Source organism: Tupaia chinensis, unplaced genomic scaffold, assembly GCF_000334495.1.
Source record: "Tupaia chinensis unplaced genomic scaffold, TupChi_1.0 Scaffold000388_1, whole genome shotgun sequence".
Classification (NCBI taxonomy): domain Eukaryota; kingdom Metazoa; phylum Chordata; class Mammalia; order Scandentia; family Tupaiidae; genus Tupaia; species Tupaia belangeri.
The window spans coordinates 604,073-626,505 of NW_006159890.1; the positions used below are offsets into that span (position 1 = coordinate 604,073).

Genomic DNA, 22,433 nt, shown 5'->3' on the forward strand with positions numbered 1-22,433 from the left:
ATCTCCATCAAAAGAACACAATAACTCCCTTCCATCTCTTGAAAAAATAGAGGAAGTTACCAAAATGTCAGAGAAAGAATTTAGGACATTCATGGTGACAAAACTCTATGAGCTGGAACAGAAAAGAGACATTGAACTACAAGAGATTAGAAAGTCCTTTCATGATAAGAAAGAAGAAATAGAGGCTACAAAAAAGAATCATATGGAACTATAAGAGATGAAGTCTATAATACAGATAATCAAAAACTCTCTAGAAAGTATTAAAAGTCAACTAGACCATGCTGAGATCAAATCTCCGGCATAGTGGAGAAAAAATCTGATCTAGAAAAAAAAAAAAACACCAAAAAGGTAGAAAAAAAAACCAAAAAAAAAAAAATGAGCATAATACACAAGAACTACTAGATTCCATTAAGCACCCAAATATTTGAATCATTGGTATCCCAGAAGATGAAGAAACTGATAAGAGCATGGAAAATCTATTCCATTAAATCCTGGAAGAAAACTTCCCAAATATGGAGAAGCACTCAAACATCCAGACCCAAGAAATACAAAGGACCCCAAATAGAATCAACCGAAGAAGATCTTCCCCAAAACACATGTTAGCCAGACTGTCCAAGACCACAGACAAAGACATGAAACTAAGATTGGTAAGAGAGAAACCAGAAGTGATCTACAAAGGTCATCTCATCAGGCTAAACACCGAACTTTTCAATAGAAACAATGCAAGCAGGGAAAGAATAGGAAGACATATTGAAAGCATTAAGAGAGAAATAATTTCAAGCAAGATTATTATATCCCACAAGATTATACTTCATATGAGAAAAAAAAAAGATTAAGATCTTCTCAGACAAACAAAACCTGAAAAATTTTGCCAAAACCTACCAGCTCTTCAAGAAACTCTGAAGAGAGTCCTGTTCCAGGAAAACTAAAGAATGAACAGCCAGGGATAAGGGAATAAAAGACAACCAAGACAATGACCAACTTAAAAATAGGGTCAAGTCCATAAATATCGATAATACTTTGAATGCTAATGGATTACATTCTTCAGTCAAGAGACACAGACTGGCTGAATGGCTAAGGAAACAGAAACCTTCTAACTTTTGCCCACACGAAACACATCTCATTGGTGAAGACATATATAGACTAAAAGTCTTGACTGGAAAAAGATATCCCATGCAAATGGGAACCAAAAAGAGCTGGAGTCGTGATACTAATTTCTAATAAAATAGACTTTAAAACAAAAACTGTTCAGAGACAAAGAAGTGCACTATATTTTAGTAAAACGTTCAATAGATCAAGAAAATATAACCCTTATAAATATATATGCACCTAACACAGGAGCACCCAAATATGTGAAGGAAAGACTGTTAGATCTAAAAGGGGAGATAGACTGCAACACACTAATTGTTGGAGACCTCAGTACCCAACTATACCCTCTGGACAGATCATCTAGACAAAAGCATAGGTAAAGAGATAAAGGATCTAAATGATACCATAAATCAAATGGACTTAACAGACATCTATAGAACTTTTCATCCCAAAACCACGAGATACACTTTTTTCTCATCCCCAAATGGAACCTTTTTGAAGATTGACCACGTGATAGGGCACAAGGTAAGTCTCTACAGATTCAGAGGCACAGAAACTGTATCCAGCAACTTATCTGACCATGATGGAATTAAACTTGAGTTTAATTTCAAGAAAAATCCTCAAAAACACTCAAATACAATGAAACTAAATAACCTATTCCTGAATGACTTCACAGCTACTGAAAAAAAAAAAAAAAGAAAAAGAAAAAAAGACTGAAATCAAAAGATTCATGGAAGCCATTGAAAATGAGGACAAAAGTTTCATAAGTTTCCATAATCTCTGGGACACTGCTAAAGCAGTCATAAGAGTGAAGTTCATAGCAATTAGTACACATAAAAAAAGGTTGGGTGGGACCAGCAATTGGTATAATGGCTATGTTGCTGGACTCCGACGTAGTCGACTGTGGTTCGAGTCCTGGACCTGGTGGCTTAAATTCATGCTGGGTGCCTGTGTGTGCAAGTCCAAGATCCCAAGAGAAAGGATTGTAGCATGGGCATCCCCCTGCAGAGTGATTTCTTGCTTCCTCTCTCTCTCTCTTAATCTCTGTCTTTCTGGTGAACACACATTCCCTATAGCAAAAACCTCTCCAAAAAATAAAGTAAAATAAAATAATAAGAAGAGGATGGAAAGGAGGCATATTGATCACCTAACATCATGCCTCAGAGAATTGGAAAAGCATCAGAAAAAAAATCCAAAAAACTCTAGCAGAAAGGAAATAATAAAGATCTAAGAAGAAATAAATGAAATAGAAAATAAATGAACTATACAGAAAATAAATGAAAGTAAAAGATGGTTCTTTGAAAAGATAAACAAAATCAATACACTACTAGTGAGACTCATTAAGAAGAAGAAAGGAACCAGGTAAATAAAATTTGTAGTGAAGCTGGCAGTAAAATGACAGACATAACAGAACTACAAAACATCATTAGAAGATACTATAAACAACTATATGCCAACAAACAAGAAAATCTGGATGAGATGGACAAATTCCTGGACACATACAATCTACCAAGATTAAGCCAACAGGATATAGAATATCTGAATAGGCCCATGGCAAGCTAGGAGATTGAATCAGTAATAAATAACCTCCCGACAAAGAAAAAGCCTGGTCCTGATGGCTTCACCTCTGAATTCTACAAAACGTTTAAAGAAGAGTTAACCCTCATTCTGCTCAAGTTATTGCTAAAGATCCAAAAGGATGAATCACTCCCTAATTAATTTTATGAAGCCTCTATCACCTTTATCCTTAAAACAGATAAAGACAGGACAAGGAAGGAAAACTACAGACCAATATCTCTGATGAATATAGATGCAAAGATTCTAAACAAGATACTAGCAAATGATATCCAACCACTTATAAAAATTATTATACATCATGACTGGGTAGGCTTTATTCCAGGAATACAAAGTTGGTTCAACATATGCAAAACCATAAGTGTAATACACCATATTAATAGAAAGAAAGATAAAAACCATATGATTATATCAATGATGCCTTGATAAGATATAATATCCTTTCACTCTCAGCAATATTGCCATAGGAGGTTCATTTCTCAACAGAATAAAAGCTATCTATGAAAAACCCATAGTGAACATTATCCTAAATGGAGAAAAGCTGAAAACTTTTCTACTAAAAACTAGTATAAGACATGGACGCCCATTTTCTCTACTCCTTTTTAATACAGTACTAGAAGTCCTCATCAGTGCAATCAGAAAAGAGAATAAAATAAAAGGCATTCAAATAGGAAAAGAAGAGGTGAAACTATCTATATTTGCAGATGACATGATTGCATACATAGAAGACTCAATGGTATCCATGAAAAAATTCCTGGAAGTAATGCCTGAATACAGGAAAGTTGCAGGATACAAAATCAACATAGAGAAATCTATAGCATTTCTATATATGAACAGCAGGCAGACTGAGCTAGAACTGAAAAAAGTAATTTCATTTACCATAGCCACAAAAAGTATAAGATACATTGGAATAAATCTAACCAAAAAAGGTATAAACCTTCATAAGGAAAACTACAAGAAGCTAAAAAAAGAAATTGAAAATGATATTAAAATGTGGATAAAATCCCATTTTCTTGGATTGGAAGAATTAATATAATCAAAATGGCAATCCTACCCAAATTAATTTATATTTAATGCAATCCCAATCAAAATGCCAGAGACATTCTTCACAGATCTAGAAAAGACAATCATACAATTTGTCTGGAATCATAAAAGACCTCGCATCGCCAAAGCAATTCTGTACAAATAGAGTGGAGTGGGCTGCATCTCACTTCCTAACCCCAAAATACACTACAAAGCTATAATATTCAAAACAGCATGATATTGGCACAGAAACAGAGAGGTGAACCAATGGAACAGAATAGAGTTCCTAGAAATAAACTCCTAAACATAAAACCAACTGGTTTTTGACAAAGGGTACCAGTTAATCCAGTGGGAAAAGAAAAACCTCTTTAGTAAATGGTGCTGGAAAAACTGGATATTTAACTGCAGAAAGATGAATCTGAACTTCTACCTCTCACCATTGACAAAAATCAACTCAAAGTGGTTCAAAGATCTAAATGTAATATTTCAATCTATAAAACTGTTGCTGGAAAACACGGGGGAAACTCTGGTAGACATCGAGGTAGGCAAAGACTTCTTAAGTAAGACCTCCAGAGCATAGTCAATAATCCCCAAAAAAGACAAATGGGATAAAATCAGACTAAGAAGTTTCTGCATGGCAAAAGGCACAGTAATTTGTGTGAATCGACCCCCCTCTGAACAGGAAAAGTTTTTTTAACTTTGCATCAGACAAGGGACTAATAACCAAAATACACAGGAACTCATGCAGCTATCCTGAAAAAAAGATGATCAACCCTATTAAAAGATGGGAGAATGAGTTGAAAAAAACCACTTTTTTAGGATAACATATGAATAACCAAAAGGTACATGAAAAAAATGCTCAACATTCCTCATTGCAAGGGAGATGCAGATCAAAACAATGATGAGATACCACCTAACCCCAGTCAAAATGACTAAGATTAAAAATATATACATATGATAAGTGCTGACGGGAGTGTGGTGAAGTAGGTGTGGTGGGAATGTAAATAGGTCCAACCACTGTGAGGAACAATTTAGAGATTCCACAAAGATCTACAAATAGAACTACCATATGATCCAGCAATCTCACTCCTTGGTATCTATTCAAAGGACAGAAGAATCCTTAGTTGGAAAAGTGCTTGCACATTGATGTTTATTGTGGCATTATTCACAATTGCTAAGACATGGAACCAACACAAACGCCCACGAACAGATGAATGGATTGAAAAACTGTGGCACATAGACTCTATGGAATACTTCTTAGCCATAAAAAAACAAGACCCTGGCTTTTGACAGAAAGTGGAGGAATATGTAAGATTTACTGCTGAGTGAAACAAGCCAGGCTATGAAAGAGAAACATTGTATATCTCCACTTAATATATATCAATAGTCCGCACTCTATGGCCCAAACTGAATGACTAAAGGATATAGATACAATAAATAGTTGTGAATACCAGATATAGTGTGGGAAGAGGGAGGGTGAAGGAGGAGAGTCTGAGGAAGGACATTAAAGAGAAAAATAGAGAGGAAAGGCATTTTCGGGACAAAGAAATGGGTTATTATCTGTTGAGGAATAACCTTACAGTATTGTCAACTGGACTGGTGTGAAATGTACACATGTTGGAATTTTCAGTTTGCAAGCTAAGTAACGTGATTGAATGTATAAAAGAAATTGACATAATCATAAAAATAATAATAAATAATTATATATAATTTGATGGACTGTAACAAATGTACCACTAGGGTACAGGATGTTGACAGTAGTGGAGCCTATGCATACGGGGAAGCAGGGATATTAGAGAATGCTCTACTTTCTGTTTGATTTTGCTCTGGACCTAAAACTGCTCTAAAAACCAGGTCTATACAACAAAAACAAAAAAAGGAAAACCCACATACACATAGAGAAAAAACAATCATAGTTTTGCTATAGGGTATATTTGTTCACCAGAGAGAGAGAAAGAAAGTGAGAAATCACTTTAGCCATGCTCATGATAGCCATGCCATCCTTTTTCCTTATTCTTCAGTCAGGCTTCTGGGGACACATACATATGCTCCCTGTGCTTTCCAGTTGCCTGGTCCAGGACTTGAACAGCATTATCAGCCATATGGGATACAGCTATTTTAACCTCCACACCTCCAAGAAATGGTTCTTAACTTTTATGTACACTGAAATCACCTGGAGAGTGGTTAAAATACATATTGTTGGACATATCCTTAATATCTCTCATTGTACTTGGAGAAGGCACAGTATTCATTTCTGAAAAATTCCCAGACGATACCAATGCCAGTGTACTTGGATCACACTCTGAGAATAAAAATGTTTCTTCTCCAACATAGTGAATAATAATGCATTCAGAAAGAATTTTGGGGCCGAGGTGCTGTGGCAAAGTAATAGCACAACACTGTGCAATGCTGGACACTACACACGTTTTGTTTTGTGGCCAACTGGTATATGTGAGGCATGTGTACATGTGCTCATGACCCTGGTTCCTGGGAGAGGGTGGGGTGGGATTGTGACATGAAACCCTGTTGAGGTACTTGTTTCTTTCTCTGTGTGTCTCTGTCAAAAGAGAAGAACGAAAGAAAAAGAAGAAGGAAGGAAGGAAGGGAGGGAGGGAGGAAGGAAGGAAGGAAGGAGGGAAGGAAAGAAGGAAGGAAGGAAGGAAAGAAGGAAGGAAGGAAGAAAGCAAGGAAGGAAAGAAAGAAGGGAAGGAGGGTGGGAGGGAGAGAGAAAAAAGAAAAAAGAGAGAAAGGAAGAGAGGAAAAGAAAGAAAAGAAGAAAGAAAGAAAAAGAAAGAAAGAAAGGAAAGAAAGAAAGCAAATAAGCAAGCAAGCAAGCTGTAGACAGCTATAGACACTTGTGTTACTATAGCTATAGGATTATTATTTTTTTTTTTACATTTGTCAGAAAGTGTGTGTGATTGCCAGAGAGAGACAGAGAAAAAGAGACACACAGGGAAGGTGAGAAATCATTCTCCATAAGGCACAGTCATGCTGCAATTCCTTCTCCATTTCTCCCCCCTTTTGGGATTTTGAGCATGCTTGCACACACGCCCAGCCTCAAGCTGGAACTAAAACCTCACAATCAGCCATGTAAGATTCAGCTGCCTTAACCACCATGCCACCAATTGGCTCTATGAAACAATTTTAATATGTTAAATGTATTAATCAATGTAAAGAGGTTACTGTTGCTTGGATTTGTTGTGAAAGTCCAGAGACTACAGTGAGAATTTTGACTGACATAATTGTTCATCATTAGTGTTATTATTATTGTTTTATTAAACTAGCTTATTTGTATACATATTGCTTAAAATCATAGAATTTCGGGACCAGCAGTTAGCGTAATGGCTATGTCACTGGACTCCCATGTAGTCGACCGTGGTTCGTGTCCCAGACCCGGTGACTTAAACTCATGCTGGGCACATGTGCATGTGTGCCCAAGATCCCGAGAGGAGAATGGAGGAGAAGGGATTGCGGCATGGCCATCCCCCTTAGGGGGTGATTTCTCGTTTTGTCTTTATAACTCTCTCTGTCTGGTGAGTGCTCTCGCCCTATAGCAAAAACCTCTCCAAAAAATAAAAATAAAATAAAATAATTGAATTTCTAGGCCAGTTTCGGGTAACTGAAGGGCTTTTATAAATAATTTATATTTTCTGGACCCTAAATATGATGCAAGTGTAGTCTGGAGCAAAATAGGAAATAAATCTTTCTAAAGATTGGCTTAGAAATTCTTATCCAGGAAGTTATGATGATGTTTCCTTTCTCTGGTAGCAAGGTTGATTCATACCTGTCTGCTAGGCCACCATTCACAGGCATAGCCAAGAAAACAGGGTAGAGGCCACCAAAAACTAGACCAACCAATCCACTCCTTGTTATGGTACAGGTTTCACAATTCAAGTCACCTGTATTCAAGGGAAAATTGACAAAACTTTTGTAAGCTACATGTGCTGTAAAAAATGAGATTACTGCATTGGTAAACCAGCAGCTACAGGAGCTTTTGTCACATTCAAGACACGCCAGAAAAGACTGTTGGCTATTAGGTCACAGAAAGCTGCATTAAGTCCAACATATGTTGATCCATGTTCCAACAGATTCCTTTCAGCTTCTGGAAGTTGGTTAATTTTTCTGGTTATGATATTGAAAATTAAGTTTTCCTTGATAGTTTCATCTGGCTTATCATTTTCCAACTTATGCTTTTCTCCCTGCAGCCAGTGCCTCGGCCGAGTCCTCCTCAGTCAGGCTGTGGCTCACTGAGACATTTCTTCCACTCACCTGGGTCCCACCATCTTTGGCTGACATGTGACAGACGCCGAATCACTATTATTGTTAATATCATTCACTTGTATGCATTCATCCTTACTTCTAGATGGAGCCTGAACACACGAATTGTATAACTTGTTAGGACTATTTGCAATATGTTAGATTCAAATCTATATAATTAGTTAAATATGTAAGCATACATTTCTTAATTTTATTTATTATTATCATAAGCATTTTTATATTACACTGAATCACATATATCTTTACAGTGCATTACATTTCTTTTTCCAGCAGGAGTATTATGAGTATCAGTCAAGACTAAGCATACATTCTTAGAGTGATTTGGAGTGATCCAACAATTTTAGGTTACAAATGAATGGTGGCTCAGAGAAGTCCTGTGGATAGAGCCAAATCCCGGAGAACCTAGACCTGACCACTTATTTCCACTCTTGCCTCCGCATCTTTCTCTGCTTGCAACCTTAGAAGGTAATGCAAGAAATAGCTGTGTATATCACAACAGACACAAGAAAACAAAGAAATAGGAAATGAGCTTGGGAGAGCTTCTTTATGCTACAGGGGACACAGGTCCACAAAGTTCTGCTGAGAGTAAGAAGATGGAGAATTGGGACCAGCAGATGAAGTAATGGTTTCATGTCTGGACTCCCGTGTTGTCAACTGTGGTTCAAGTCCCAGACACAGGTGACTTAAACCTCAGACCAGGCATGTGTGTGTATGTACAAGAACTCAGGAGGAAAATGGAAGAGAAGGGATTATAGTGTCACCATCCCCCCTGGGGGTGAGTTCTCACTTTCTGTCTCTCTAGCAAGCAAACACACCCTATATAAAAAATCTCTCTAAAAATAGAAAAAAGATGGAGATTTATTCTGTAGACCAATGGCAAGGTCTAAGGGGAATACCATAATCTAGAAATTCCCACCTATTTATGAACTGAGGAGGCATGATTCCATCAGATTTCGAAAAATTGTCAAACTAACTTTTATTTAAGTTTAAACTTGATGTTTATTTGCAAACTTTGAAAATTATGGACCAGCAAATAGAGTAGTGTTACATTGCTGGACTCTCACATGACTTCCCGTGGTTAGTGTCCTGGACTTTGTCACTTGAAAATCATGCCAGGCACCCGCGCATGGATTAAAAAAGGATTTGAGGAAGAACATATAAATGCAGTTAGATTTTCCATTATTCTCACTTTTAATTCAATAAGTTAAAATAACCAGCTTTTGAGGTACATGTATTTGCTATGTTTAATATTTGGAAGGACAGGTTAATAAAACAAATAATTTAATTATGCAATAACATACTAAGGGCAGCCTACGGGGAAGAGTTGAAAGATTTAGAAGTTGTGGCTTTCAAATAACTGTTTTACTTTTTATGATGATACATTTTAATCATGAACAGAAGAAACCTCAGGGGGAAATATTTGGTAATTTTTAAAGGTGATATGTGAGAAAATGTGCTATTTGGGTAGAGTCTTATCTGACACTAAAATGACAGGTTGAGAAACCCAGAGGAAAAAGATCGAGTTAATGTAAATATATACAGTACTTGAGATACAATTGTTCTAAATATTTTTATCAAAATAAAAATTATAAAATTTTATTCAAGGTATGTAAAAGGCTAAGTAACATTTTCACAAAAATCTATATAAGCCTGAATATAGAAGAATATTCAGAATTTAATTTTTAAAATTTGAGTAATATGTATAAAATATTTCAAGCACCTTAACATGTATTTATTACTGTTTCCTGAATCAAGCTATTATAACAGCAAATACTAATCAATTTTTATGAATAAGTGTCAAAAAGCATGACTCTTTGATAAAAAGGTAAATGAATAATTATTTCAGCTTTACAGTCTATAAAACTTAAACGTGGGTCATTTTATTTCTCTAAGATGACTCAAATATTCATGAAGGCAGTGAACAAATAAATAAAATGGAGAATATAGTCCCATTTTCTGATGTAGATGCAGCTTTGAGGAATGTTGTAGGCTAGAAAACAAAATTAAACTAGGTTAATCAGTTCAAATACAAGTCTAAATGTCTGAATTGTTCTTAACTATGTAAGCCTTGACAAAATAATGTAATGTCTCTGAGTTCTGGTTTCCCCATATGTAAAATGAGAAGATGAAATAAAATAGTGTCCTCAGAAGTCTACTTAAGTAGGGACCACAGTTGGCATAATGGCTATGTCGCTAGACTCCCATTGCAGTTCGAGTCCCAGACTCTGTGGCTTAAACTCATGCCAGGCACGTGTGCATGCATGCCCAAGATCCCAAGAGGAGAATGGAGGAGAAGGGATTGTGGCATGGCCATCCCCTCCCCAAGGGGTGATTTTTTTGCTTTCTGTCACTCTATGTTTCTCTGTCTTTCTGGTGATCGCGCATTCCCAATAGCAAAATCCTCTCAAATAAAAAAAAATTAAAGAAGTCTACTTAACTAATTCTTACAATATTTAAAAACCTAATCAATGGAATTTCTCATTATGCATTACTATATAAATATATGTGTGTGTGTATATATACATATGTATATACACACACACACATATATATATATATATATATTCTCAGTCAAATACAGAATTATGAAATTACAGTTTAGAGGAGGCCTTATTGACATAATATGGAACTCAAAGATAAAAGCAAAGCATGTAGCACACAGTCTAATTCAATGCCAATTACTAAGGAAATGAGTATCTACTGTACTCAGACAATACAAATCTCCTCTCCTTCTGGGAGACCTGAGAGTCCTAATATGTCACACTCTAATCAATCACATGCATGTAGGTCTCCTCCATTAGACTGCACATCTCTAAATAAGGAATTTTAGCCTAATATTTTCTCACCATCTAGCAAAATGCCTGACACTTTGTAAGCTAGTAGAAACATTTTTCATTGAGAGGTAAAATTTAATGAACCTAAGTATGATGAAAAGCATTTTTAAAGCAAAATCCTTCCCAACCCCACCAATCCCTCTCCCCACCCTGCAAAAAAAGCCAAACAGAAAACACTAGGAAATATTTAACACTGAGATTCCTCATGGCTCCTGCGCAGTAGTGATTTCAGGATTGAATGTCAAATAATTAGGAAGAAAGGGACCAGCATTTAGCATAATGACTATGTCCCTGGACTCCCACGTAGTTGACCGTGGTTGGCATTCCAGATCTGGTGGCTTAAAATTCATGCTGGACGCATCTGTGTGTGCCCAAGACCCCGAGAGGAGAATGGAGGAGAAGGGATTGCGGCATGGTCATTCCCCCCTGAGAGGTAATTTCTTGCTTTCTGTCTCTCTGTCTCTCTCTGTCTGGCAAGCACACGTGCTTTAGAGCAAAAACCTCTAAAAAGAAAGAAAGAAAGAAAGAAAGAAAGAAAGAAAGAAAGAAAGAAAGAAAGAAAGAAAGAAGAAAGAGAGAGAGAAAGAAAGAAAGAGAGAGAGAGAAAAAGAAAGAAAGAAACACACTTCCATTAGATGACTAGAAATCACCACAGGACCACAAGAAATTTGGGAAAGCAAGAAAATACCTCTCCTCCAAGGGAAAAGAATAACTCCTCTTCATCCACAAGTAGCTCAATGGAAATCATGGAAATAAAGAAAATAGAACCTCAGACATAGAAGAGAAAATTGCTGGCCTAGAAAAATCCACCACAAAGACTGATAAAATTGCCCCTCCCCCCCCAAATGAGAATAATATATTAAAAGTACTAGATACCATCAAACATCCAAACATCTGGATAATTGTCATTCCAGAAGGCGAAGAGACTCATAAGGGCATTGATAATCTATTCCATGAAATCCTGCAAGAAAACTTTCCAAACCTAGAGAGGCACTTAAAGATCTAGTCCCAAGAAATACAAAGGACCCCAAATAGAATCAACCCAAGAAGATATTCTCCAAAACACATTATAGCCAGATTGACCAAAAACACAGACAAAGACAAGATACTAAGATTGGCAAGAGAAAAACATCAAGTTACCTACAAAGGATATCTCATCAGATTAACAGCAGACCTCTCATCAGAAACAATGAGATCGAGGAAAGAATGGAAAAATATATTCAAAGCGTTAAGAGAAAAGCAATTTCAGCCAAGGATACTGTACCCAGCAAGATTATCTTTCACATGGGAAGAAAACACAAGAACATCCTCAGATAAACAAAACCTGAAAGAATTTACGAGCACCAGATCAACTCTCCAAGAAGTTCTCAAGGGAGTGCTATATCAGGAAAATTAAATGTAGTCACACAGAAATAAGAGGTCAAAAACTAAGAAAATGGCCAACTTAATCATAGAGACAAGTCTGGATTTAAATATTATATTTGATAATAGCATGCATGATTAAGCCATTATGCAGTATATTCTGGATGGGAAATGACATTTTGTATGCTGTGACAATGCTTAGGGAGTGAATGTAAATTAAGTTAAAAAAAGGTTAAAAAAAACCACAAACTGTTTTTCTTGAAATAAAAAAAAGCATTAAAAATACATATATGATGACTGCAGTAAGATATATAGCCCCAGCTAGGTACTAATTTATAGGATGTTCATTCTACTCACTGAGGCTTATGCCTAAAGTTGGACTTGTGTTCATGGAAATGTATATATCGGCTGTGCTTGCTATGAAAATATATAGATTAATTAATATCTTTAGTGATTCAATAAAATGTGGGGGAAAAAAGGTATAGAAAGTAAACATAGATACCAGAGACAGTGTGGGAGGAGAGTGGGAGATGGCAGAGAGTAAGAGATAGGGAATCAAGGATGGGGGGAGAAAAAAGCAAAACATACAGGAAATAAGAAATGGAAAATTATTTGTTGATGATAACATGTATGCTGATGTGCTTTATTGAGCCAATATACAATATACTCTGGATGGAAAATCTCATTTTGTATGCTGTAATGATGTACAGTGAATGAATGTAAATGAATGAATTTAAATTAAAAAAATATGTAACACTCGAAGATTTGAATATAATGAAATATTTTTTGAAGTTTGTTGAAACAAGTATTTTAGTATAATTATGGCCATGATGGATATTCAAATCATATAATTCATAAAATAAAATACACAAAATAATACAATAATATACACATTATATTATATTTACATATATGTACATGCATATATATTGTGTCATATAGCTCATTTGGTTACATGTATTAAAATTTTCTAAAGCCATGTCAGTCTAAAAATCTTAGTCTTATTTAAATATCATTGAATTAAATCATATCTTTATAAAATAGCACTCTAATTCATCAAAAGTACAACTCTTCTAATTCCTCAAAGAACTTTCACATTTTATTTACTTTAGAAATTCTTAAGTTTAATACATACTATGTCACAAAGAAAAAAAAGGGCTCATTTCCTAAGAATATAATTCGACAATTTCTGTTTTAGTTAATTTGTGCTGATCAAAGTGCAATAGAAAATAAAAGTACTTCTGAGGTTAACTCTTTTTTTTAAGAAATATTTGTTTAATTTTGCTTATTTATATTCATTATTTTTTATTTTGCCCAGAGCGAGACATACAGATAGGGAGAGAGTGAGAGCAAGAGAGAGAGAGAGGGAAAATGCCAAAACAAGCTACCAGGTCCAGGATTTGAACTGTGGTTGGTCATGTGGGAGTGTCTAGCACCTTAACCACCACACCACCTGCTCATCCCAACTCTTTAAAATTCTTTTAAAACAACTTCATAATTTTAAATCCATATGCCTAAATTTATCATGACAGAAAAAATATTTATTTTTGTTAAAGCGTAATAAAAAGATTGTACTGGAAAGATACTATCTTTTGTAACAATTACTTCTCACTATGAAAGTACAGATTAATAAACAAGATATCCCAGTTATAAAAATAACAATTTATTCATAGTTTTTACTGGAGTAGCAGCAATTCAATAGTTGTCAAAAATATTACCTTACTTTGAAATATATATATATATATATATATGTATATATATGTATATATATATATATATATTCTATAGATCAATAGTCTTTCTCACATTGATGCATGGAGAATATTAACTTTAAAAATTCTGTTTTGTTTATCATGACTTGTATTCCTCTTTGAGTCATTTTCTTAATTTATAATAGATATGTGAAAGACATATAACTATTATGCTTTGTAGACTTTTTAAAAGTCCTTCTTTGGTTAACTAAGTTTTGGTAAAAAGTTAGAATTTTGAAATCTTTTTTGGAAACATATTACTCTGTGGGAAAGAATATTATTAATATATCAAATAATATCTAAATAGGTCATTACCTGAGAAATAGAAATGTCTACATTTGTAAAGGATTTTAAAAAGTAATTGTACAACTGATATATTATTTCTAATTTTCTGCAGGAGCAAGCTCTGAAGTCTTGATCCAAAACAGACAAAGCCTTAATACCAAAGCATCTTTTTTGAAGAGGTTCACCCTGAAACCCTGGCTCAATGATCTCAGAAGATGAGAGAGAATGGCAAAACCAAGAACTAAGATAGATAAGTCAGGCAAGACCAAAAAGTCATTTAAAGGTCAAAAGAAGAAGATAAATTCAGTTACATTATCCTTTGAAAAGTGGCTTTTGCTCATGCATAAATGCCAACGTTTGAAAGTCATTATCAGGAACATCAAAGGGGAAAAAGGCTGTTCTATGGCCCTTTCAAGGTACTGAACAATAAGTTTCTTCAGTATAGAATGAATTAGAATGTTAAAACTAGAGAGTGTGCAACCTGAGAATTTTTATGTTCCTGTATCCTTCCTAATATAAACTGTTATGTTTGTGATAAGTCTATCTATTCATTACTGGTGGTCACAAGTTCATTTGCTTTGGCTTTTAATAGGAAATAATGCAATAAACAACACTCAAAATCCACATGCCATGCCATTCAGGTAGATAGGGCAAACTAGCTATCTATTAAGGGCTACATTCTGGCTCCTGCTTCCTGCGTTTTTAGTGTTTCTAGACCTGAGGTGAGACCATGATTAGAACAGGGACTGAAAGAGGCTATAGGCTCATGTCCAACTTGAGGAATGAAGATTCCCCCTATTCAAGGTATCAGTGCTATTCTGGCATTCCAATCTCAGAATTCTGTGTTAATTCATTAAGGAAATAGAGCCAGTCAGTGATGATGATGGCTGTAGTTACCATTTCTCTTTGTAGATAACAAGTATATTGGAACAGACACTTTGAGGATATGCAAATCCTGATTCTTATCATACATTTACCTTATAGTTTCAGAATCCTATGTATGCAACTAGATAAACATTCTTCAGGTTTTTGTTGTTGTTGTTATCATCTTTAAAATTTAGGAAGGTTTGCATTTGTTTGAAGTTAGAACTTCATGGGGCCAGCAGGTGGTATAGTGTTTATGGTTCTGGACTCCTACATGGTCTGCAACAGTTCAAATCCCAGACCTGAGAAGAGAGTGGGGGAGAATGGATTGTGGCATAGGCATCCTCCTGTGGGGAATTTCTCAATTTTTCCTCTCTGTCTTTCTTTGTTTCTCTCTGGTAAGTACATACCACATCCTAAGGCAAAAACCTAAAAAAAAAAAAAAAAAGAAAAAGAAAGAGGGCATACCTTAATCCCTTCTCTTCCATTCTCCTTTCTGGATTTTTGGCACACATGCACATGCTCCCAGCCCAGTGTGTTTTTCAAACCAGTGAGTCTGGGCCTCAAACTGTGCAGTAGACCATGTGGGATCCAACTAACTTAACCACCATGCTACCAGCTGGCCTGACATTTAATATATCTGTAATCACTCATTGCATTGCCCAAACAATAATACACTTTTTCTGTTCTCTTCTTGCTGTGGTATGTAACTTCCCAAAAGTAATGTACTGAGAATTAGTTATGAGGGTTTTAAGAAGAAATTTAATATTTTCATGATGTTGAAAGATGAGGCCTTTGGGAGTGATTAGTGTTGGGACCCTATGGTTGACTCCTAGATGAGTTGTAAGGGGAGAGAAAGAGACCAAGAGATACATGGATGCACATTGAGATGCAACCACCTGTTCCCTCAAGAAGTGATGCCATGGATGGTTTTGGACACTACCAAAAGGAAGATCCTTATTCAAGGTGGCTTGGACCTCCAAACTATGATCTGAATGAACCTTTATTTTGTGAATCACCCAGTTCCAAGCATTTTCTATTAGCAGTAGAATGAACTAGTACATTTCTCATCCATTATTTTAGGTGCATTATTTTTATTGTGTCAGAATGTATAACATTAATCATCCACCTTTAGACTTATCTTTATTTTAATTGTATTACATAGTTGTATATACATATTTTAAATATAGAAATATTTGTATATTTAAAAATACTACCATCAGCCTTTGGCAAAGGTTTTCTTAGTCATTGTTTGAGTGACATAGTCCTTTAGCAGATTCTGTAAGAAAGTAAGTGAAGAATTTTAAGTTTTTGTATATTAAAAATTATTTTTTCTAATAGTCTGTATATTTGAAGGACACCTGTCTATATATAAACTGCTGGGTTCAGACTGCCTTTTACTAAGTTTTTTTTAAAAATATGATTCCACTAGTACCTTGCTTTATATGTTGGTATTAAAAATTCTGATGCTTGTCTCATTTTTTGCCTTTGTAAATCATTTAATCTTTTGTCTAGGGAGCTTGAGGATTTTATCTTTAAATTTGAAATATAATAGTTTTGGGCCAGCAGTGGGGTGATGAATAAGGTATCTGCCTTACACATGGTGGCTCAGAGTCCCAGACCCTGCAGCTTGAGAAACATGCTAGGTGAATGTGATTGTGTGTGTATTCATGCCCAATATCCTGAAAAGAATAGGCATTGCAGCATGACTGTTCCCCCAGGAGTACTTTCTCATGTTCTCTCTCTCTCTGTTTCTCTCCAGAGAACATGAGCCCTCTACCATTTTTTTAAAAAAGAAATAAAGAGAGAGAGAAAAGGGAAGGAAGGAAAGAAGGAAGTAAGGAATGAAGAGAGGAAGGAATGGAGAGAGGGTGGGAGGAAGGGAGGGAGTGAGGAAGGAAGGGAAAGAAAAAATAGGTATAACGTAAAAAATCTAAGTAACGTTTGTGTTGGGTTAATTTTCTTGTGTTTGCTAGGCCTTTTCAATTTTTAGATTGAAGTTTTTCTATCTTTTAAAGAGTTTTCTTCATTTACAATTTTAAATACATTTTATTGCTTTACTTTTACTTTTTCACTGACTCCAATTATGTATGTATTGTGCCTTCTTTACTTGCCTTCCACTTCCACTACTTTTTAATTTATATATAGCACTAACTTTGAAATTGCTCCTTTATAGTCTGACCTATCTTATTCTGCATGCCATTTTTATCATCTCATTGTTGTTTTTCTTTTTCCTTATTTTTTTCAGGATATATTCACTCAGTTTATTTGTGTAACTTTTGTGCGTGGGGACATTTTTTTCAACATTTTTCTCTTTCCTTTACATTTCTTTTATTCATTGAAGAAGTTGAGAAGTTTTATTGGATTCTTATTTTAATGGTATAATTTCCTGCCTGACTAGGAAAAGACAAATACAGGAGCATTTAATTTGCCTGTTCATTTGATTGTTTGCTTTGGTAAGCTGGATGGGTTGAGGGTCTTCCAATTTATGTGTGCTGTTTTTCTTGCCCTTTTCTCATACAGGACTCTAAATATTTCCTTTCTCTTTATTTTTCCATCCAATGATTGCCAAAAACTGATTGCCAAAACAACTTCATTTTGCTATTTGATTTTTTAAAAAAATCTATTATTATTATTTTCTTTTTATTCATGATAGACTGAGTGTGTCACATGACAGAGAAAGAAATGGAGAGAAAGAAAGAGGAGCACTTTTCACAAGTCTTGCTTCCAGTCCTTCCACCTTTCAGGTTTTAGACACTTGCCTGTGCCTGATGTGTTTAAGGCTGACTGGGTCAAAGATTTAAATTGTGGTCATCCAGTTTCCTTTGAGCACCACATTACTTCTGCACCATGGAGCCGATCCTCTTTGCCTTTTTAACTTATAGAAATTATGTTTTTATAGTTTTATCTCTTTATATCCCATTCACCTCTTTAAATCTGTTCCTTAAATCATACACCTATAGTATCTAGTATTCTAAAATAGTACCCACTTTGAAATCCATTCTCTGTGATCTATCCTCTGATTTGCCTGGTTACTATTAACATGTGAGCTTAGGTTTAACCTTTCTGGTGTTTGCTTGAAATTTCCCGAGAAGCCTATGCTAACATCCCCTCTTTGTCTTCCTTGCAGTTTTTTCTTAGTGGGCCTTTGCTTACCTCAAAGCCTTGAGGAGGACTCAAGGTAGAGCTAGTGCCTGTTACACAAAAATGGTGAGGTTTTCAAATCATTCCTTTAGGTCATAATTATTTTGCAGTTTTGTCATTCACTGTTCTCAGATAATGCCAGTGATGTAATTTTGTGTAGAATTTTTATAGTTTTGAAGATTTTTACTTCAAAGAGAGTGGGGGAGAATGGATTGTGGCATAGGCATCCTCCTGTGGGGAATTTCTCAATTTTTCCTCTCTGTCTTTCTTTGTTTCTCTCTGGTAAGTACATACCACATCCTAAGGCAAAAACCTAAAAAAAAAAAAAAAAAAAAGAAAAAGAAAGAGGGCATACCTTAATCCCTTCTCTTCCATTCTCCTTTCTGGATTTTTGGCACACATGCACATGCTCCCAGCCCAGTGTGTTTTTCAAACCAGTGAGTCTGGGCCTCAAACTGTGCAGTAGACCATGTGGGATCCAACTAACTTAACCACCATGCTACCAGCTGGCCTGACATTTAATATATCTGTAATCACTCATTGCATTGCCCAAACAATAATACACTTTTTCTGTTCTCTTCTTGCTGTGGTATGTAACTTCCCAAAAGTAATGTACTGAGAATTAGTTATGAGGGTTTTAAGAAGAAATTTAATATTTTCATGATGTTGAAAGATGAGGCCTTTGGGAGTGATTAGTGTTGGGACCCTATGGTTGACTCCTAGATGAGTTGTAAGGGGAGAGAAAGAGACCAAGAGATACATGGATGCACATTGAGATGCAACCACCTGTTCCCTCAAGAAGTGATGCCATGGATGGTTTTGGACACTACCAAAAGGAAGATCCTTATTCAAGGTGGCTTGGACCTCCAAACTATGATCTGAATGAACCTTTATTTTGTGAATCACCCAGTTCCAAGCATTTTCTATTAGCAGTAGAATGAACTAGTACATTTCTCATCCATTATTTTAGGTGCATTATTTTTATTGTGTCAGAATGTATAACATTAATCATCCACCTTTAGACTTATCTTTATTTTAATTGTATTACATAGTTGTATATACATATTTTAAATATAGAAATATTTGTATATTTAAAAATACTACCATCAGCCTTTGGCAAAGGTTTTCTTAGTCATTGTTTGAGTGACATAGTCCTTTAGCAGATTCTGTAAGAAAGTAAGTGAAGAATTTTAAGTTTTTGTATATTAAAAATTATTTTTTCTAATAGTCTGTATATTTGAAGGACACCTGTCTATATATAAACTGCTGGGTTCAGACTGCCTTTTACTAAGTTTTTTTTAAAAATATGATTCCACTAGTACCTTGCTTTATATGTTGGTATTAAAAATTCTGATGCTTGTCTCATTTTTTGCCTTTGTAAATCATTTAATCTTTTGTCTAGGGAGCTTGAGGATTTTATCTTTAAATTTGAAATATAATAGTTTTGGGCCAGCAGTGGGGTGATGAATAAGGTATCTGCCTTACACATGGTGGCTCAGAGTCCCAGACCCTGCAGCTTGAGAAACATGCTAGGTGAATGTGATTGTGTGTGTATTCATGCCCAATATCCTGAAAAGAATAGGCATTGCAGCATGACTGTTCCCCCAGGAGTACTTTCTCATGTTCTCTCTCTCTCTGTTTCTCTCCAGAGAACATGAGCCCTCTACCATTTTTTTAAAAAAGAAATAAAGAGAGAGAGAAAAGGGAAGGAAGGAAAGAAGGAAGTAAGGAATGAAGAGAGGAAGGAATGGAGAGAGGGTGGGAGGAAGGGAGGGAGTGAGGAAGGAAGGGAAAGAAAAAATAGGTATAACGTAAAAAATCTAAGTAACGTTTGTGTTGGGTTAATTTTCTTGTGTTTGCTAGGCCTTTTCAATTTTTAGATTGAAGTTTTTCTATCTTTTAAAGAGTTTTCTTCATTTACAATTTTAAATACATTTTATTGCTTTACTTTTACTTTTTCACTGACTCCAATTATGTATGTATTGTGCCTTCTTTACTTGCCTTCCACTTCCACTACTTTTTAATTTATATATAGCACTAACTTTGAAATTGCTCCTTTATAGTCTGACCTATCTTATTCTGCATGCCATTTTTATCATCTCATTGTTGTTTTTCTTTTTCCTTATTTTTTTCAGGATATATTCACTCAGTTTATTTGTGTAACTTTTGTGCGTGGGGACATTTTTTTCAACATTTTTCTCTTTCCTTTACATTTCTTTTATTCATTGAAGAAGTTGAGAAGTTTTATTGGATTCTTATTTTAATGGTATAATTTCCTGCCTGACTAGGAAAAGACAAATACAGGAGCATTTAATTTGCCTGTTCATTTGATTGTTTGCTTTGGTAAGCTGGATGGGTTGAGGGTCTTCCAATTTATGTGTGCTGTTTTTCTTGCCCTTTTCTCATACAGGACTCTAAATATTTCCTTTCTCTTTATTTTTCCATCCAATGATTGCCAAAAACTGATTGCCAAAACAACTTCATTTTGCTATTTGATTTTTTAAAAAAATCTATTATTATTATTTTCTTTTTATTCATGATAGACTGAGTGTGTCACATGACAGAGAAAGAAATGGAGAGAAAGAAAGAGGAGCACTTTTCACAAGTCTTGCTTCCAGTCCTTCCACCTTTCAGGTTTTAGACACTTGCCTGTGCCTGATGTGTTTAAGGCTGACTGGGTCAAAGATTTAAATTGTGGTCATCCAGTTTCCTTTGAGCACCACATTACTTCTGCACCATGGAGTCGATCCTCTTTGCCTTTTTAACTTATAGAAATTATGTTTTTATAGTTTTATCTCTTTATATCCCATTCACCTCTTTAAATCTGTTCCTTAAATCATACACCTATAGTATCTAGTATTCTAAAATAGTACCCACTTTGAAATCCATTCTCTGTGATCTATCCTCTGATTTGCCTGGTTACTATTAACATGTGAGCTTAGGTTTAACCTTTCTGGTGTTTGCTTGAAATTTCCCGAGAAGCCTATGCTAACATCCCCTCTTTGTCTTCCTTGCAGTTTTTTCTTAGTGGGCCTTTGCTTACCTCAAAGCCTTGAGGAGGACTCAAGGTAGAGCTAGTGCCTGTTACACAAAAATGGTGAGGTTTTCAAATCATTCCTTTAGGTCATAATTATTTTGCAGTTTTGTCATTCACTGTTCTCAGATAATGCCAGTGATGTAATTTTGTGTAGAATTTTTATAGTTTTGAAGATTTTTACTTCATTTGAGAAGGAATTTTGGGTAGACTGACTACTACACATGCACACACATACACACATCATTTTCTTAAGCAATCTTAGCAGCCCTATATGGTAAGTGTAGTTTTATACTAATGTTTACATACTAAACCCAGATCTCCATCTCTAAGGGAGTTTAAGGTTTTCTTTGGACCCAACAGCACACTTTATATAAATGTATCTGAAAACTTAACTGCTAGAGGTGATTAACTCAGCTTATAGTGGATTTTTATTTCTCTATAGAAAATGTTTTTTCTTCTTTACCATACTATATCATTACATATGTACTAAGTTCTAAATTACTTGTGAACACCAATATATTTAATAATAAATAATAAAACTGATATACTTATGTTTTATCTTTTTACATTATAAAGAGGATTGCTGCCAATAGAGGATAGAAATTTGGATCAATTCACCTATTTTTTTTTCTTATTTTTTATTTTAAATTTATTCATTTTCTACATTAATTCACTATACACCATCACAACACACAAATGAATTTTCCATCCAAAATACACTGTGCATTGGCTCAATCAAGCACATCGACATACATGTTCTCAGCAAATAATTTTCCAATTCTTATGTTCTGCATACCTTGCCTTTGGTTTTGCCATCCTTGATTCCACCTCCCCCACCCTCTGCTATGTCCCATCCTCCACCCCCATTGTCCCTGGCATCCACGGTTGCCCTCCATATCTTCCCCCCCCATTCAATTGTTCTGCCAATGAACTTAATTAGTCTAAATATATCCAATAGCTAGCACAGCTGACACATACCTATACATGAACCCAAGTCTGACTTTAGACATAAACCCCAGTGAGTAGAATGAACATACTATAAAGTAGTACCCAGCTGTGACCATATAGCTCGCTGCAGTTGTCAAATAAGCATTTTTTTTTTTTTACAAAATGATACGAACAGTTTTACCATTTTTTTTTCCTCCAGCAACTTTTTTTTTTTTTAATATTACCTAACATTCATTCTCCGAG

General features: G+C 35.2%; 1 pseudogene; it reads right to left on the bottom strand.

Annotated features, from left to right (window-relative positions):
* Positions 1-7,279: 7,279 nt before the first annotated feature.
* LOC102497564 (transmembrane protein 126A-like) overlaps positions 7,280-22,433 on the bottom strand; it is a 16,527-nt pseudogene continuing 1,373 nt past the window's right edge.